Below are 19,560 nucleotides of genomic sequence, written 5' to 3'. Positions count from 1 at the left end.
ATTGTAGTTCTTATTATTCTTTCTCAGTGTCTGGAAGCTTATGTTAACCATGAAGCTATGCAGTTCTCTATTGAAAAATTACCAAACTGCTTTTTGTAATTTTGGTGTTAATTATTAACCCAGGTCATCAACCTATTACTTTGCAAGGTATTGACAAAGCCTGCTGTGCGCCCCCTCCTCCTTCTATCCCAACAAACCCAAATTGAAGAATCATTGAACAAACTTTTTCATGTAATCATATGCATATTTTATTCATGTAATGATATGCAATCATAGCTAAATCTTTCCGTGTCAGCAGTTCCTGTATGCATGGCCCAAACAGAGTTTCCTGTAACAGAATAGATAAACAGCGTTTGCCAATAAATATCAGAATAAGTGGCTTAATTTAGGACGCTCAAAAATGCACATTTCCCCTTCGTTAAATCCACGGTGCATTTCCACCAACTTAATTACACAGAATCCTGTGCCCTACTTATATCTACACACTATGGTTCCTTCTCACAGGGGGGTCCCAAGCAGGCAGTTGTAATAAATATCAGACTCCCCGTGAAAAACAGCTTACCCAACTATGAAGGCGGTAGCTCCAAGATGGCTAAGCTGCTCCCAAAACAGTAAAAGCTGTCACGTATGACTTGTGTGTGGTGATGAATCAGCTGGAAACTAAATCAGAACTGCTAAAAAAGAGAAATTCACATCCACTGTATCATATTCTAATAAACCACATACCCTACCAGTTGGGGGGGATTATGACTGTCCATTTGTCTAGGCCAGGCCACCACTGTTAGGGAGGAATTCTCTCTTTGTGTCTGCACCATGCAAAGTTAAAAGCGATGGTGGTGACTGCTGTAAGTCATTTGTCTCTGGTAACACTGGTTTGTAGGAAGCTGGGACCTCAGCTCTGGTGGATGATACATTATTGCTATCACTTGGCCTTGTTTAATTACATCCATGTATGGGGTCTGGTATCATATTCTTCAAAGCATATCAATCATGGGAAACTTTAACCAAGGTCCAAGTTATTGTGTCATATAATCCGGTGTTTGACAGAATATGTGAAAGAATATTTCAGCAATAACTTAAGAAACAGTATGGTATCTCGGCAGCTAATCCATTAATACGGTTTATCGCAGCCGCAGAATATAAAATGAATTCTCTGGCTTTTTCTTGAACTGCAAATGAATAATGAACAGCACATGAATGTAGATATTCCTTGAAAAGCTTTTGAAGAACATCTACTTTTTCTTCGAGTGTGCAGTTTAATTTTAGCCTCATGTTGTTTATTAATCACACTTCCTTTCATAGTTATCACCGTTAATTTCGCCGCACAGCATTTATGTAAAAAACAAAAATGCATTGAAGCACCTATAGATAATCCCAAAGACATAATGCCTTTCTTTGGGCTCACAGAAATTGTTACAGCCATATATGTTTATTTAGGACAGTAACTTCAAATAGATGCATGTGGATTCACGAGCTTGATAGATTTAAGTGCATTATTAACTTTGACACAAACAGACATATTTATATACCTAAACCTTGTGATAGATGCAAAGAAAATATTCTCCTTGTACCTACCAATTAATACTTAATTAGTACTTTTACATTTTATTTATAGTGATTTTTATTGTGCAATGGACCTAAATTCCCTGCTATGCTTTACGTGCACAGAGTGTGGCTTATTACATTGCTAGCTATGTAATCATTTTGTATTTACTCAACCTTTGTGCCTTTATATTTATATATATAATATTTACAGGTTAAATGCATTATAATTGCTGTGGTGTCATCCAAATATGACTTTACTGGGATCAGATGACAAGATCAAAGCAATTCTTCAAACTGAATTTGCCAAACTGTGTTGTACAGCCATTTGTGTTTGTGCTTATTTTGCCCCCTGTAGCCAATCCAGAGACACATAAACAAACTGAAATGAGCTCTGCATGGAGGCTGATACGTCTCGCTATAACCCAACGCTACACAACAACTTAATGGGTATTTGATAGACTTAATAGACTCATATCTGGTCTGAATTTATGACTAATGTGTTGTAGCTTCATTACTAAGTTTGCTGAAGAAAAGCTGAAACTCGGATCAAACCAAATATTTTTCTGACATGGCAGCACTCTGGGGAACAGCCGGTGTGTGATTGTTGGCTTCTCTGTAGTTTACATATTGTAAATCTAAGAAATTCAAGCATCTCCCTCTGTTAACACAGTGTGCAGTTATGTTGGGAGAGTTGTCCTGCAAATGTTTCCTTCTATTCGCGCGGGCCATTTTTCACACGCAACGAGATCCTTGTGTATTTGTGCAACAGTTCTCTTGTCTACATTCGGCAGCTGCAATCTTAAGTCAATGATTTTTTCTCTTCCTTTCCCCAGTTGATGAATTGAATAGGAAAATCCCTCTATGTTTATCCAGGGAGAATATCTCTCAGAGTGGCAAAAATGCAACAAATCCACAATGAAAAGTAAACCGAACCAATCTTTCCCTAATCTCTGCTTGAGAGTAAAATAAAAACTAGATTTTGAGTCTACGTCCTGAGTCAATCGCTCCCCGGATGACTAATGTGTTGCTGGGATAGAAGCTTTGCAATGTGCGATGAAATCTCGCAGGGCCTTTGTGGCTCTCACTTGCTGGACATCCCCATTGAGACAGTAAAGAATAGGTGGTCACAAGGTATGGGCACAATGAAACAGAACTCAGGGACTAGAACAATTGCTTAAGCTGTCAGAGGGTGACAGAAACTGTAATTAATGATATTTTCTATTTTCACGGAAGAGAATGAGCAGCTGACAGAAGCATTATTAATGAGAGCTGCCTTGTTGAAGGGAATAATGGCAGTTTATTAGAAGCAAGACAGATTTAACGGATCTCTCTCAAACAAAGGCTTTAGACACATTGAAAAATGGAGACAATCTGCCTTAAAGATCTAATGGGAGAAAATGTTCAATACAACAGAAATGTCTGTATTGTGATCATATTCTTTTTCCCCTCGAAACCATCTGTTAGGCACGTCAAGAATAAAAGAATTCATTTTTGTTTTTTTCCCTTGATTTTAAAAGAAGTCGCTTATAGCAAAGTCTAACAAAAGTATTTTATTTTTACTATCGCTGCAATTAATCTACAGAAACAATAGCTTGACAGGTACATAGATGGATATTCTTAGTGTTAAATGCAAAACTATAGCTCAATGTCTAGTGAAACTGTCACCTATTAAATCAGAATTATGCTGTTAGAGTGGTTTCCACTCTATATCGAGGATTTCCAACATGATTTAGTATCAACAACTTTGTAAAAGTATACTGCAGAATTTATACATGTGACACAAAGGTATCGCACTTTTGGAAGATTTATTGCGTTCTACTGAATAACATTAGCTTTCTGTTTTTTTCTATTTAGACAGATGTTGTTTAATAGACTGACACAAGTAGGGCAATAGTTTCTATTCACCAATCCAACCAATCACTTTGAGAAAGCATGATGATCCCATTATTCCTCACAGTGTCTCGCGGATTTAGGCAAGATATAAGTATTTTTGAAGTAAAGCAGATAATGGCAATATTACCACGGGGTGAAAAAGATTTGTGTAACATATTCTGGCAGTGTTTCAACAGATCCTCCACTGCTTCATTCATTTCACTGGACTGAAATATGGCTTCGATGTGATACTACAGGCATATTCCACTGAATAGACGTATTAGATGATTTCCAGAAATGAAATGATATCTCCCCCCCGAACCTATATTCAGTTCATGTAATTGATTCTCATCCAGCAAGTTTGACTGTATTATGTTTGTTTGAAAAGTTAAAAGAATTCGGCTAATTTCTCCCCAAGCAGGCAATACTTAACCAGATTAGAGTGGCCACTTCAAGCTTTGTTGATGCATCCAAGTGAGGCAGGGCAGCCCAGCTGCAAAAGCTGATCAAAAGAGAGAGGGGGAATGTGATATTAGCATCAAGTGCTTCAGCGAGTGACTCAGACAAAAACATTGAAAAAAACATCATTATTAGACACTTCCTTTACCCATGTTTGGAAGTGAATATATCTGTTTGTCAAGCAGCTGTGTGCATCCATACATGGCATTGATTCGTACTTTAACCAGCATTATAAGGCAATTCCTCTTTTCCTTTTTGCAACCCCTTATTGGTAATATGCTAATGACATCCGCTGTGATTAGTGATTTTCTTCTAATCTTTATTCCACGGTGGCCTGAGCAATCACAGAGGTAGAGCTTCGAGATTTCGAGCAGTGAGCTTCTTCTGACTGCTCTTCCCGTCTGCCCCGACTTGATTTAATCTGAATAATAACTAAAAATTTGGATTCAAAGGCCACTGTGGTGCACCGATGCGCTTTTGCGGATTCAGGAAACACACTCAGAGGGAGACACTTTTTGGCTGTCTTAACCCAACCTGTTCTGATTAAAAGGTGTTTAAAAGAGGAAATCCTGATATATTGCTACAATAATGCTTAAAAGGCAATGTGTGGCATTTTAAAAAATCCTTTGGGAAACATTTATTGGACCATCTTTTCATCCTACAGCCCATGTGTCAAAGTATCCTTGGGCAAAATACTGAATGCCGAGCTGCCCAAGGAGTCCGTCAGACAGTGTGAATGTTAGATAAAAGGGCTTAGGTGCAGACAAAAGCGTTGCACTTTTAGTAGGATGCACTAGTTAATTTTACACCGAGCACTAAATAGGAAACAAAATTAAACACTGCCTGGTAAGACATGTAACCACTGTAAACTTTGGTTATTTAAACTCAGAGACATCTGTACAGAGACATCGTGAACGCAAGAAAAAACGTCCTGTGGGGATTGTGGGGGTACTCTAAATATTTCTGTGGTCTCACACTGTTTCAGGCGTTTCAAGCCTTGTCCATCAAGAACACAGAAAAAAGGATTATATGAATTTTCCAGTTAACTCACACCGTTAACCAAAGAGAAAGTCAGTTTAAACTCCAGCTTAGAACATTTAGGAAGACATCATTACAAAGTTCACCCCTTCCCCAAAGCCAAGTATTGAAATGAGGTCTGCCATTTATTCTAGTAATTGAAATACTTTCAGAAGTTTCTGTTGAAGTCTACCTGTAATAAAGTGTCTTTGAATGGAAAAGACTACAGGGTGCACTTACCAGTGCGCGTTTGCATTGAAATGCACTTGGAAGCCCTCCCTAATTGGCAGCCATCTCATTTGGCTTTGATATTGCACACCATCATCTGCATGAGCAGAACAGGCCATTGTCTGGGGGATGAAGTACAGGTGAGTAACAGGCTAATCGTCAAAGACAGCGCAGGCAATGCTGGGTTCAACATGAAGCCATAAAGTAACTCCAAAGTAGTGTCAATTACAGCTTATATTCATAATAAACTGTTCATCCCGGCGATGTTTCGACTCAGCTCGGGATGAACTGTGTTATATAAAGTGGTAATGTGGGCAGTAAAATGTGACTTTAGACAGCGAGATCCAAGGACCTTCTAATTAAGAGCGCCATCTTCGAGACATCATGTGGAGTGATCTAATGGTGAGTGGCCATGCATGCTTTTACCTGGAGTGTGCTTTATCTACCAGTGCCTCGCAACGGGACCTTAGACCAACCCGTCTCCTGCTTTAGTGCTGAGGTATGAACTGCACGGGTCCTAGCAGCCATTCAAGGACCATTACAACCTGAGTGAAACGAATGGGCAAAGTGTTTATGCCATGTAGTACAAACAGCATCGCCAGTGTGAGCTATCATAGGTGTATCTCAGCTTTGGATACAGCCATGCTGCTCCAGAAGGTGTGGCGATAGAATTCACACCACCTGCAGGAGTGAAAAAGACTTCCTGCATCGTTTCGTGATAGGGTGAATTCATGCTATTACAGTCATGCAGGTTTCATCCTCTCTTTAGCAGTCAACTATAACCCATCTCAGAGACGCTAGGTGCTAATTACAAAAGGAAGAACTTGGAAAGAGAAAGCAAACAACAGAATCCAAGATAAAGGATTAAGACAGGTGCCTAATCTTCTGTTTTGGATGTTTTGGGCTTGACAGGCTCAGAGCTGCACATCCTCCTACTTGTAGGTTCATACATTTCACTCTGAACCTGTTGCTAAAAGCAGTGATTAATCATTTAACTTTCCCACAGTCATCCTCGGAGCTTCACAGTGTATGAAAAGCATTAAGAAAAGAGTCGCTGCTGGTGGGATGTGACAAAGCAACGGCCCACTGACTTAACTGAAATTAAATGGACAATTTAAAACGAGCAGAAACAGAGGAGGAGACCGTGGATTGCTATTTTCATATTTTGATATAATTATTTTCAGTCCACTAGAGAATAAAAGCAGAGAAACCTAAATTAACTCCACGGTAAGCCCCCTATCTATTCACCTTTAACCCCTTTATATTCCATGCTCTAAAATATCTCCGTAAACAGCTTTAAATAAGCACTGCTTTATTATTTTCTTTGCAAAGGTTTGTCAGACATTTACACAAGTATGTATTGGTGTGTCATAACTCTACTGAGGGTTGAAAAATGGATTTAGTTAAGTGCAGGAAGTATTATGTTTAGCTCAGGGCAAAGTGTTCTGTTGAGTTATAGCAGCCGATTACCCACAGCTCTGGTCCGAGGACTACATGGGGTATTTGTTTACACCAAAGGAAATGAAACTATTTCCATTTAACTGCCCTGATTATTGGCCTCCTTTGCTTCATTCCTCAATACATGTGAAATGTTTCCTACTGTTACAATGGGTACCTTTGCTCTGACCACAGCAAATAGAGGAAAAAAAAAACCCCTCTGAGCGAGGAAATAAAAAAGGTGTGTATTACGTGAAGCATTGCGGACGAATCCTGTTTTCCATTATGTCTTCGTAACCGAATGAGTTTTTATGCAGAGGTGCTGATGCAATTAGCTGTTCCCCTCCTCACCGTGTGCCAGATCGTGCTTCGGTTTCAAAGAGTCAAAGAAACACTATCTTGCTCCAATTTCTGGAGACCTGTGCTTAATTTGGCCTCCTTTATCTAACAGAGTTTTTCTTTTTCAAACACCATGTGGTTTGATTTTGGTTGAATCCAAATAATGGACCACAATGGCGAGCAACCGGGGGCTAAGAGACTGATGTTTTAACTGTGATACATCCACATTTTTATCTCCCACTTTAACAAGTATATCCTTAAGAAACCCCACTGCTGCAGAGACCATTATCTATGTTTCATGAATAGAAAAATATCAATGCTGGAAGCAGAGAGAAAAATAGAAATGTGGCCCTTGGTTTTTGAAAAGAGCCGAGCATTAGGTTGAGCTTCTGCGACGTGCGTTGGAAACACATATTTTAGCCACGTTTATCTCCATTGCTTGACAAAAGTACTGACAAAAGCTCCATATCTTGATTTCCAAGTGCATATACAGTATTTCGGCATAATCCCTACCAGGAGTGAGTGCCGCGCAGAGAGATAGAGGGAAGGTTGTGGGCAGTGGAAAAAACGATGAGGTTGATCCCTCGTAAGCTGGCCCATGGCCTCAACCCTGCAGCATTTATCTGAGCAGCAATGGTAGTGAATCCATCACCAATCGCACAGATAAAAAGACACCCCTGCTGTCCCTGATTCTACTGCCCCCTTGAGGAAACAAAATGACAAAGGTAATAAATGCATCCAAATGCATCATTACACTCTGCGTTCAAGGTGGTTGTAGGTATCAGTCATTTTTATGAGGCTCTTGTAAAGCACACACTTCAGCTATAAGTGAAATGCTCTTCTCTGCTATTTTGCAACACAGATTATGTGACACGAGTAAAAAGGCAGGCACAGTTTATTCAAAGAAAACAGACCCTGTGCCTTTAATTTTACACACACAGTGAAGTAAAGACAGAAAAAGTGTAAGAAATACACCCCCGAAATCGGTGTTTCGTTTTTTATTGCTGTGGCCATTGTCTTACAGCTTCGGAACAAATCTGCGGAGCAAATCTACAATCTACTGTCTCCTCAATATTAAATTGTTACCCACCAATTACGCGAAGCACAGATGCTTCATCCAATCGGCAGCTGGTGTGCTGTATATTTCCGTTAATATTTCACATTAGCCTGTAGCGCTACATAATACCAGATGATTGCTTGTCTGTTATGGTATACGATGAGAAGTGTTCGGGGCTGCTAATGTGAGACGTCTCTGTTTACCACTTTGATGGATGGCCTCCCTGATAGGACCTGAGTTACGTTCAGGGGTGTCACAGGAAAAAGATGACAGATGGGCCCAGCTGTTTAAGATATCGACACTTTGACCAGACCATGAAGACATTAATCACAGCATGACTAAGCAGCACGGTGGGAGAACGGGTGACTTCTCTTATTAAGACACAAGTCGTGATGGTGGGAAAACCCTGCGTAACACACCGTTCAGTGATCAGAAGTTATAAATATTATGGCGAAGACAATGCAGAAGCGACCCAAGGAACTTGTAACATGATTAACCGTCACCAGAGATTAGGGGCCAGTAATAAAGATAAACGGGGGGCTGTTGATGCTGTAATATGATATCAAGGGATGGCAGCTATCCAAGAAGTCAGTGTCACAATGAAAAACAGGGCACTAATGGCTCTTTGGGATCTGAAGACTCACTCGCACCACGTTGTCTCGTTGATAAAACACAACTGGTACTAGTCTCGCCGGAAAAGATGCTGCCATGTTATTTCTATATTGTGCCTCTCGATTAAATATTTATCCACCTTGAGAGCATCACCTTGTAGTTTAGTTCAAAGACATTTATCCCTGCTACGGTGATTTCTATGATGATCCTCTTTGATACTGACAATTATTTGAGACGATAGTTTCTGTGTTGATATGTTTCTTATACATGTGATAATTACAAGACAGTGATTGGCTGTGTTTTAGCTAAATATTAAGATGCACAAGTCATATTTAAAGTTTATTTAAACTTAAAAATATTTTGGGATTATTTTACTGCAGATTGATTACAGTGCAAAACTTTTCTTCTCCTGTCATAATTGATGTTAATTTCAATGCCTCCCAACCTGCACAAAAAAGTGACAGAAAAGACAACAGAAGTCTGGCTGACAAATTAGACTTGAAATCGTTCATTAACATAATGTCTAGAAGTTCATTAATAACGCCGTTTTAAATTATTCATGGTCTTGTTTCACTAGATACAGCATGTTTCCTCCTGCTGAGCTCCACATCTCAATTGGCTAAAAATGGTATAAAAAAAAAGAGAAGTGAGAGAACGAGGGGATGAAAATAAAGGAAAAAAATGAGAGAGAGAGAGATCACAATGCACACAAAGACGACGGGTCATTATTTCAGCACTGCGGGGAAGACAGTTAGACACTACTTTGTTCTGTTCAATTTGACTCTGTGCGACACAACATGCAACCACAAGCGTAAACCAGCGTATACCTTATTTTAAAAAACAAACAAACAACTATGCATGTCATAAGTATGACTGTTTGACTACCCACGGAGCTGTGTATTTGCTGCACAGCTTGGTATACTATGGATATCCCACTGTTGTGATCAAATAGTTACTTGGCTAGCATTCGTGAAACTATGGTTTCACACCAGCTGTACCGCCGTTTCAGACATTACAAACTTTGAAGCAGCTCCTAGCTGTTTGTGCTAGCCTACTTTGCCTTTCACCTTTTTTCTCACAGTGCTTTCTACATGAAATGAACATCCTCACTGGTGCACGTTTCACTTACCCAGTAAAGCACAACCCCCCCCCCCCCCAAAGTGATCAGTTTGCTCGGATCTTACAAATGCTTCATTCTATAGAAAAGCACTTTGATGCTACAGAACCCAGTGTCATCAAGGACGGCACTAACATAGTAAACAGCAAGAAACACAATGTTTCTTTCCTCTTCCTGAACTGGAATAAAAGGGGATCTCATTTTTCTTACCATAAATATTATCTCTGGTAAGTAATTTTGTGACTACAATTTGATCAGACATGCTTAATATTCTATTGAAATGCCACAGGCTTTGGCAAGCGCCCACTCAACATACCTGTGCAAAGGAAAGCCATCTTATATTTGAAATGCTGAATAGTGATGAATGAATGGAAAACATATCTGCATGATTTTTCTCTCAAACATAGTTTCATACCGGGTGCTTAGCAACATTGCAGCTGAGCAGATAAAGGAGGAGGCGAGAGAAATCCTCGCTGACAGCTGCTTTCTCCAAGCTTCTCCATGTTGTAAAGATGTACCCTCAGAACTGTATTGAAACAACTGACCCCATTGTTCCCAGTGTAATTAAAGAGACCACAGCTGAAAACGCTGGGCCACATGGCCAAAAGGGGCTTTCCACACTTTTTCAGCATGCTGTCCACTGTAACGTTATGAAGAGCGACGAACAAAAGCTTCTTAAAATCAAAGACTCCGTAACATTTTAATTTATGCATATATGACCTTTTGTGTTGATTTCAAATTCTGCTGCATAAAGAAAAAGAGGTCCATCTTTCACGTTGAAACAATGTCTCAATAAATTTGCACTTGGGACACTAGGCAATTGAAAATGGCCCATTTTTTCTAATCATAAGCACTGCATGAGACTACTTGGTTTTTGTGTTTAGATTTGGTTTTAAAAATGCTAAAGCAGATTACTTGTATTTTTCTCTTTTGTCAAGCTTAGGGAAATTTGGAAATTTGAATAAACAGTGAGCAACTCTTGCAACATACAAATTTGTGCTGCCATAAAGGCTCATTTTCAATTAAACTTCCAATCTCATTTATCATCGTGAAGGCATTTCTCCCTGATTTAACTGATAAATCTCAACAACTGTAACACAGCTGTGTTATGGTGCTGCACAAAATTTCAGTGCCTGCAATCACGTTCCACTCACTCGTCCATGAGCCTCTGTCTGCAGCAGCTGTAAATCGAGTAATTTCACAGTAGCATGAAAAGTTGAAGACAAGCTTAGCAACAATGTCAAGCGAGACACGGAATCACATTCATCTGCCGCTGTGACTATTTGATACATATCTGCTTATGCTTTGAAAACAGACACTATATTCCTTCTACAACCTGAAATACAGAATGTCCTCATTCTGTTAGCCAGATAATGACCCGTCCGACTTCAAAACAGTCTGTTCTAATTAAAGTCCTGGTCCAAAGCGACGCTACATTCCAGGGGCAGCAATCTGATGGAGCGCATGGATTCACATGAACCAGGCACCATCACAGCAGTCTTTGATCTCCAAGGGATTCATTGGATGTCAATCATTCAGCTAAGCTGGTTTTGATTTTTGGTGCACATTTGTTTTTGCAAATTGCGAATGTTTTGTTATTTCCACTAAAGACAAACAGTATGGCATAAATTAGAACGATACAAATTGTGCATGTGTTTATTTGGAAAATTAAAATGAAACACTGAATATTTCGGCTTCACCAGTGGGAAGAATGGTTTATTGCAAAAAGTCACTGATGAGATGATTCACATTGTTTCTGTTCCCATAAGCTTATAATAGTCTTTATTGGAGCTTTTATTGTTCTAGGGCCATGCATGAGGCACCTAATACAAATAACAAGTCTATAATCCAATAGACATGTAATACATATTGTGAACAATACAAAGACAAATACGAGTTGGAGTGACAGCACTGTACGTCCTTCCAGCTGTGGCCTAGCTGCAGCTACTGTTAGCATCTATTAGTCGTGTTTCTGGAGCAGGAATGTAGCATCAAAAAGAGGCACTGCACACTTGTCTCTCACATACTGCAGTGGATTTGTCCTCCTGCTACTTTCAGTTTGAACTGACTTTTTACACTATTTGCAGGTCACAGTGGTTTGTTCACACTGGGACAATGGGGAAAACTGGAATAACACCAGTGCCTTCAGTTATCATTGGCTGTTTCTCTCAAAGTGTGATTGACAGACAAAATAACACATGGGGCATCTTCAAGAAAACAGCAATAGCTTGCGTTACTGTTTTGACTCCAAAGAAGTATGCTAGCATCGGACTGTTTGAAAGACGTATCACAATTTAGCGACTGTTTTTTTTAACACTGTCGAAAAGAAGTTGACAGGTTTTTAGGATTCAGTTAAGGTTCTGCAAAGAAAGACATTAAAGCACAGAAAGTACAAACAACAGATCTACATACCAAAAGCCCAAAGCACATTTGCCAAAATGTTTGGGCTTGGTTTTTGTTTGGGAATGTTTCACATGCCATTTTGCACATTATAAGAAGATTTGATGGAGGATTTGGTCATGAGTGAAAAGGTAATTGCACCATTTTTGGTATGGATCCGACTTCAAGACCACCGCAGACATGGCAGTTTAATTTCAGAATGTTCCAAATTACATTTTGCACATTAAAAGAAAATATGATGGAGAGTTTGGTCATGAGTGAAAACAGGTGCATAGTTTCTTGGATTTGGCTTCACCTCCGATGTGGGAGTTTAAGAAAACTTTACGCTTGGGATTTTAACCGCCATGGTAGTTTCAAGAGTATAATTGCAAAATCTGATAGCATTTTGCCAACATGATGCTTCTGCAATATAATAAAACGGTGATCAGTCTGACTTGAAATTTGGCACAACTCATCCATGTGCTTTCCCAGGAAGGATAAAAGCAGCAATCAGCTGAGCAGGTGTGCGCTGATAAATATCTGGACCAGATGCAGTTTTCTAAATTTGTCCTGTTTAAATAAAATAATGAATTTAGAGGGCTGTGCTGTTTTGGTAGATGTATGTACTTTGGTTATTAAACTTGAGTTCATCTGCTGCTTTCGAACAAGTAAGGTGGTGCTGCTTAAAACCCATTATTGTCGCCCTGTATCTGCAGACACAGTGGTAAAATGTTCTTTTTAAAGGCGGTTGCATACTCGAGCCCGTCATCTTTCACTTCAAGGCAAGGCTATGAAAACAGCTTCATAAATGAGCAGTTAAGGTTCTTAACAGCTTTACAGCACACGTTAAGATGTTTGCCACATAATTACATACTGCGGTGATTTGAAAATAGTACACAGCGAAATTATAATTTTTATCGCCTGTCCCCTCCATTCCTCAGAGGGTTTGTCATTCCGTTAAAAGAAATGATACCAAATCCCTCCAGAAGAAAAACAACCGACTGTGAACCATTATCAGACAAAAGAATTGCTTTGACCAGTGCATGAAACGCCACAAGTTTAGTTCTCCTGTCTCCTGCACACACAGACGTGCTCCTATGCAAACACCAGTTTGAAAACTAAAATCTATATATTCCATAAATTAATGGAATATATAGAGATGAATGCTTCTGAAATTCTAATGACCATTAAGAGTCCAAGAGGTGCTACTATTTTCTTTTGGGAGGTTTGAATCCCTGAAGCATAAAAAATGAACATAACTGCTTAAATGTGTTTTGTTGATTTTCAATGAATCAACCAGCTGTGCCTCTGTGCCCAACTCACCACCCAGATGCCAGAAACTGTTACGAGGTGGACAATACTTCACTGTTCTGTGATTAGCCGATACATCAAAGTTTATAACCTACCACATCAATTTTACTTGGGTAGATAAAAAAAAAAGGAAACTGACAAAAGCACATAGTTGCCACGCATTTATCACATCTATTATTAATCAGCTACATTTTCATGTTCACTTATCTTTAGTGGAACATTTTAGTTTTCCAAACCATATATTTCCCATTCTGTTATAATCAAACCATCCTGTTTAATCATAACTTACTTTAAGTTGGTGTTTTTTCGTTGTTGTGTTTCTTGGATGTGGACAGAATGCATGGTGGGCCTATGATGTTTGTATTCACCTCCAGCACCGGTTAGGACGCAAATCATACCCATCACATTATGGAAAAGTGCTCTGAGCTAGTTTTGATCTTTCGATATTTAGCCAAGGTTATCTTTGGCCAAATGAGACTAAAGTGGAGACGCTACATTCGGAGAAAACCAAATGCAGCATATCAGCACATCTCACAGTGGAGGGCCAATGATTTGGGCTTGTTTTGCACCCACAGGAGCTGCGTACTTTGCAGTCATTGATTTAACAGTCAACCATGAACTCCTCTACACCAAAAGATTCTAGAGTCACTGCGAGGCCATCTGTCCGGCAGCTAAAGCTCGGCCCGATTCGGGTCATGCAGCTGGACAGTGACCCCAAGCACAGCAGCAAATCTGCAACAGAATAGCTGAAAATAAAGGAATCAAGCAGTTGTAATTCCCCAAAGTCAAACTTTAAATCGGACAGGATGTTGTTTTATTAACTGCATAATCACCAACGTACCTATAGTTACGCTTTAAGCCAAGCAATTTTGGACCCCGAACTAACCATCCAGTGATCTTCCAAAACCACGATGTGAACAGAATTTAACAATTGTGATTATTTCACAAGTTAAACCCATGTGTTTTCATTTATTGTACTCCTCATAAAAAGTTGTATTAAATGTTTGTGTCAAATTTTGCAGGTATTTGAATCAGCCGGAGATCAAATTTGAAGATGTGCCAGCAAGTGTGAAAAAAAATGTTTCTTCCAGCGTTGCTTCACTTTGGAAAAGTCAGTTTCAGCCACCTGACAACCTAAAGTACATTTCTGTACAACAGCACACAGACAGGCTCTTATATGTGTGTGAAACAGACAGATATGTCTTAATATTAACACTAAGGAAGCCACCTTTACAATATGGACTCCCACGTGCTAATGAGATCACTTCCTCCTGCCCAAACTCCAAATTATCACCGTGTCACTGCAATTGATTTGAAATAATGTTATCCATAATGTTACAGCAAGGATTGATAATTTCAGCAGGTAATAGACCACTGCTACAACAACCCACACATTTCATTATTTTTAATTAGACCCACCTTTTTAGTCCATTAGCACCAGCTGCTACACCAGTGCGTTCAACTTGTGAACCTCTTTGCTGCTGATTAACATTACCATCCTCAGACTAAAGGCCATCCTGTTTTTCAGCATTTTCCAATTCAGGAATAATAGAGAGATTTCAGCCTTTCTCCCCTTCACAGCATACTAGATGGACTGCCAGTACACCAAGGGACTAATAGAGACACAATTCTGGGCAATTTGCGGTACCCCCTTACCTGAATCTTCGCAACAGGAAACAAAACTATAACTCCCAAGCAACTCCTAAACAGAGAACATTCATTGTCAACACAGTTGGGCTATGAGTCAACCAGGGACTATTTGCTGTAGGCCAGCTCTTGCCATCCAATAAGTAAGCATCGATAGCAAAATCACCTCTGCATTAAACAGTGCAAGGGGATCTGGTGATGTTTTTTTATTTATTTATTTTTTCCCACACGGTGAGAAAGTTGCTGAAAGGCTGTAAGAACAGAGTGTACTTTCAGCTAAAGAAAAAAGATGGGACGTACAGACAATTGTTGTGAAAATTATGATAGTTTGTGATATAATCACAAAAAAGGAATGGTTCCTTTCAAGCTTTGGACACAAAATCCCACATTTAGGAAATATTTTTGAGTCCAAAGCATGTACTTTTGAAGTGAAAGCAGGTAGCTGTCACCATAGCAACCAGAAAAGCATAATTTTTAACAGACTGGCAAGCTCTGTATTTTATTCCAAACCATATTTTTTCTAAACTAAACCAAGTAGCTGTTGATGGCGAAACCAAGCCAAGCAACATCATAGAAATACAAAAATCATGTAAACGATGAGTATAAAATATTTGATGTGCATGAATAGGGCTCGGGTCTGATGCCTAGCTCCCCCGCCATCGCTCCAGCCTCAAAAAACTTTTTCCTCTCTCTCTTGTCAATACATATTAAAGCAAACTGATGGAAAGTTGTGTTGCTGGACATGAAATTCTGTTGGGAATTTTATGCCCAGCAACACAAATCAATAGATTAAAGGTTGAGACTATTTCACAAACTACCCCGCGGCGGGGTTACATACACAGTGGTAGCCTGGCCATCAACAGTTACTGATTCCCAAAACATTACAATGATTAGGCAGAAAAGCAAAATGCAACTACACAAAAAACTGTAACATGCCAAGAGACTTGTGCTATGAAGCAGGGTTTAGGCTTAGTGGGGTAACTTTAGGGTTAACATCCTATCCTGCTGTGGCGCAGGTTATGTTCGTGAATAGTGATCGACTGAAACAGGTATGACTCAACAGTTCTTTGGAAAACTGGAAGACTTCTTGGGCCGCAGTGTGCAGATAGGTGACGATTTTAAATAGTGATTAAATTCTTTATCTTTCCCTGATAACATTCATTGATTTTTTTAATCATTTTTGTCCTTGGCTGACAGCATGTTTATTGTTCTATAACCATTAATATGTGACTGTAAAAACAGGGCACCATCAGGCCTTAATATCAATAGACTCTCTTACCCACGTCTAAACATCAATTTAACCTCCCAAGACCCGAACTCTTCCACGGCATTTTTAATTTCTCTTTCATATTTGGGCTGATTGGGACCTGATGAATGTAAAAACAAAGAATTACCGGATTTTTTTTTTTTAACCTAATTTTTGTTTCTAAGAAAAATAATAGCCACATATGACAATATTAGTTTAAAATTTTGATACAACAGTAGCAGCATAATGTCCTCGTAAGTGCATATCAGGCCCTTGTAGAGCAAAATTGAGTATTTTGGTCTAAATAACCCAAAATGTGATGTCCACATATGTGGACGCAGGTCCTAGGAGGTTAATGGAATAACAGTATAATCCATCATATTCTTTTGTGTCTTAATGATAAACCTCTAATACTAATACTATCCTCGTTTTAAAAGGTTAACACTTTATTAATATACTAGGCCTTTTCTGGTCTCATTGACCAAAACACTTAAATTGCACACACATGCAGTACACAAACTCACACCGCTCCTTTGGCTTCAGCAGCAAATTAGCTTTAGGCCTTTACTATGTGTTTAACGTCTTCATATTTCTATAATTTTATAGTTTTGTCTTAGTAAAATCAGTTGGTCAGCTGCCACTGTACTAATCAGCATTTCCAGTTAGGCACATGAATGCACATTTAGGTAGTTTTTATATATGTTTTATTTATCAAAAAAATAAAACAGCCCTCCAAAAAAATAAATAAGTTAAAAACCCTGAATTTTACGGATTATATGTCATCTACTGGACAGCATCTTTAGTTCGTTTTTTGTTTTGTTTTTTTTGTTTTTGTTTTTTACAACATTTCATAAGCTGACAAATTATCCTGGTTATGGCACCGCATTTTCCCCTCACATCCGTACTTCTTGTGTTTCAAAGAAAACAGACATACATTTCTGGTTTTAGTCTAAACAAACCGATTCAAGAAGAATGTAAGCATTCATTGTCAAAAGTGGCATCTGTTTGCTGTACGTAGGCTGCAAAACCCAATAGTGTGACTGCTGCTCTATGTCCGGGTGAGGTCAGCGGAACAATCAGCTTCACCTCGGGGAACGGCCTGTCATCACCTGTGTAGTTTCTGCAGCACTAAGAAGCAATGATGTTTTAACAGCAACTGCAGTGGGACGTATGGATCTGGCAGACAGCAGGTCACTGTGACTCTAAGGGAGGTGACGGACCGATTTCTGCGGTGCTGGATGGAGTATTTCCCCAAAACAAAAGCCACCACTGCTTATGTTGGAATGAGTCTTGTGGTAGCAGCGTGTAATATCCTCAAGTTGTCTCTTTTTTAAGGCTTCCTCTGTTATATTGTTTATTGCATTATTTCCAAGACAGTGATGGCATTAATTTGCTTTTCTACTTGGCCCTGTGAAGTTAAGCAGTTTAATTTCTTTCCATTTTTAGGTCCGACCCTTCTTTCATCTTTGGAAAGCCCCCCAGGGAGATGTGTCTCTGCTACTGACCTCTCTCCTGTCTTGAACATGAAAAATCTTTCTGCATACAGGCCTGATTATGCAAACACTGAGTCCGTTCCTCAAATGGGAGATGACTTGAACCTGCATAATTTCCTGAATATGTATTTTTTTTTTTTTTGGTTGGATGATGAATAGGGAAACATGTTGTTGCTCATACCTGCCCAACTGTAGCTCATCCTTCTTCCTGTTACCTTGGGCCTAATTTAATAACCAAAAACTCACTCAGCCAACTGTGATCCTACTGTGCACCCTGATGGCAGAAATATGTGTAAACACCTGCACTAATTACCTTCTCAGGCAGATTATTTATGAAATGCATTAAAGCATGTGTAAAACGATTCATTGGTCAGAATTCGGAGCAATTTTTCACTCGACCATCCAAATATCTTCCAGCCCAAGGGAGGCAGAGCACGTTTCCAATGAAACTAAACGGCATTATCGCTTCGTGACTGTTTATTTTCAGGATTGTTTGCGCTGTGGAGACTAAACACGATTATCAAATAGACAAAGATGAGGATTGCTGTGTGCTTTAAATCAGACCACACTGATTGTTTATGTTAGATGCAATCTCCTTAATGTGTTTATCATCCTGTGGACATTGGAGGCTTTTTCTTTTATGAATTTGACTAAATTCAGTTCAGACAATACCTATTTCTTAGGATCTGTATCTCTCGTTAATAACCTTCGCCTAGATATGCTTCTTAAATATTTTCTTTCATGAAGTTTGTCAGACTGTATTGACTGCACTGCAGGTGCTGGGTAGAGGACAAAATTAGCACGGCACTCAGCCTTGAGTGTTCAGGAGGACTAATTGAGCCAAAACTTCTCCGAGATAGACATCTCTGATTACATTACATCAGTGAAATATTCTTGTCTCACAAGTGTGCTGATACTGCAACGACAATGAACGAGACAAACTTCCATAATGATTAACAGTGGGTAATGATTTTACATATCTACTAATTGTCCATGTTTGGTTATCTTGTACCAGAAGTTACTGGGAGGCAGCCAAATTGATCGCGAAAATTTGTATTAATTTTCAAGCGTAATGATGAATGAATCAAATTTGAAGAGTCTAGTCAAATCCATTACTATCTCATCAGTGAAAATGACAACAGATAATAGATTTCCAGACCCCGCCGTTCAATTGGTGAATCATTTAATATAGTTTATACAGTTTAATTAGATCCACTGATAGCCTTTCAACAGACACAGAACGGTAGCAAAATCTCGCATCACGCCCAGCTAAAAATGTAAAATCTCAAACGAGCGCTTCACTTAAGCTACTGAAGGTTTTGCTTTACTAGAAAAGGTTTAAAGACATTTAATGACAAACAGACAAACCTCAGCACAGCTTCCTAAAAGGAAGGAGATTTAGCCACAATCTAAGCCTCTGACTGCGAAGATGGTGGCGAGACTCAAGTTTGATGCCACTGTGCGAGAAACACTTTTTATTTCTTCAATGAGATGAAAAGAGCTGGTTATCTCAAGCCGATCTACGGGAATGAGATCAGATCGATTCACATACTTTTTCTGGTGCATGATATCAGCACACTTCCAATCAGTTTATGATAGGCTACTACTGTTTGCCATGTGCACCAACCCACTGCCGTGCATCCCTAAATGCTGGAGCCACACTGCTAAGAACTGCTGAGCATTCAAAACAAATAAACAGCAGCCGGCAGTTTCGGTTAATGACAGCACGCTTTAGCAAACCTTGTGAGCAGAGTCGCGTTGAGTTGTTTTTTTTCTAAATTGTGCTTTATTTTTTTTACAT

At 39.3% G+C, this 19,560-nt stretch overlaps 1 long non-coding RNA gene across 1 annotated transcript in view; it reads right to left on the bottom strand.

Moving 5' to 3' along the window:
• Nucleotides 1-223: 223 nt before the first annotated feature.
• LOC113006402 (uncharacterized) overlaps nucleotides 224-19,560 on the bottom strand; it is a 63,274-nt gene continuing 43,937 nt past the window's right edge. Inside the window, exons 3-6 of the long non-coding RNA XR_003269748.2 lie at nucleotides 5,548-5,666; nucleotides 5,134-5,243; nucleotides 3,851-3,919; nucleotides 224-328 (exon numbers count right to left, since the gene is read on the bottom strand). This is a non-coding gene — a long non-coding RNA (uncharacterized LOC113006402). The remainder of the gene's footprint in view (nucleotides 329-3,850; nucleotides 3,920-5,133; nucleotides 5,244-5,547; nucleotides 5,667-19,560) is intronic.

This window comes from Astatotilapia calliptera, chromosome 15, assembly GCF_964374335.1.
Source record: "Astatotilapia calliptera chromosome 15, fAstCal68.1, whole genome shotgun sequence".
Taxonomy (NCBI): Eukaryota; Metazoa; Chordata; class Actinopteri; order Cichliformes; family Cichlidae; genus Astatotilapia; species Astatotilapia calliptera.
Note: the sequence above shows the minus strand (reverse complement) of the source record. Positions and strands in the feature narration are given on the sequence as shown.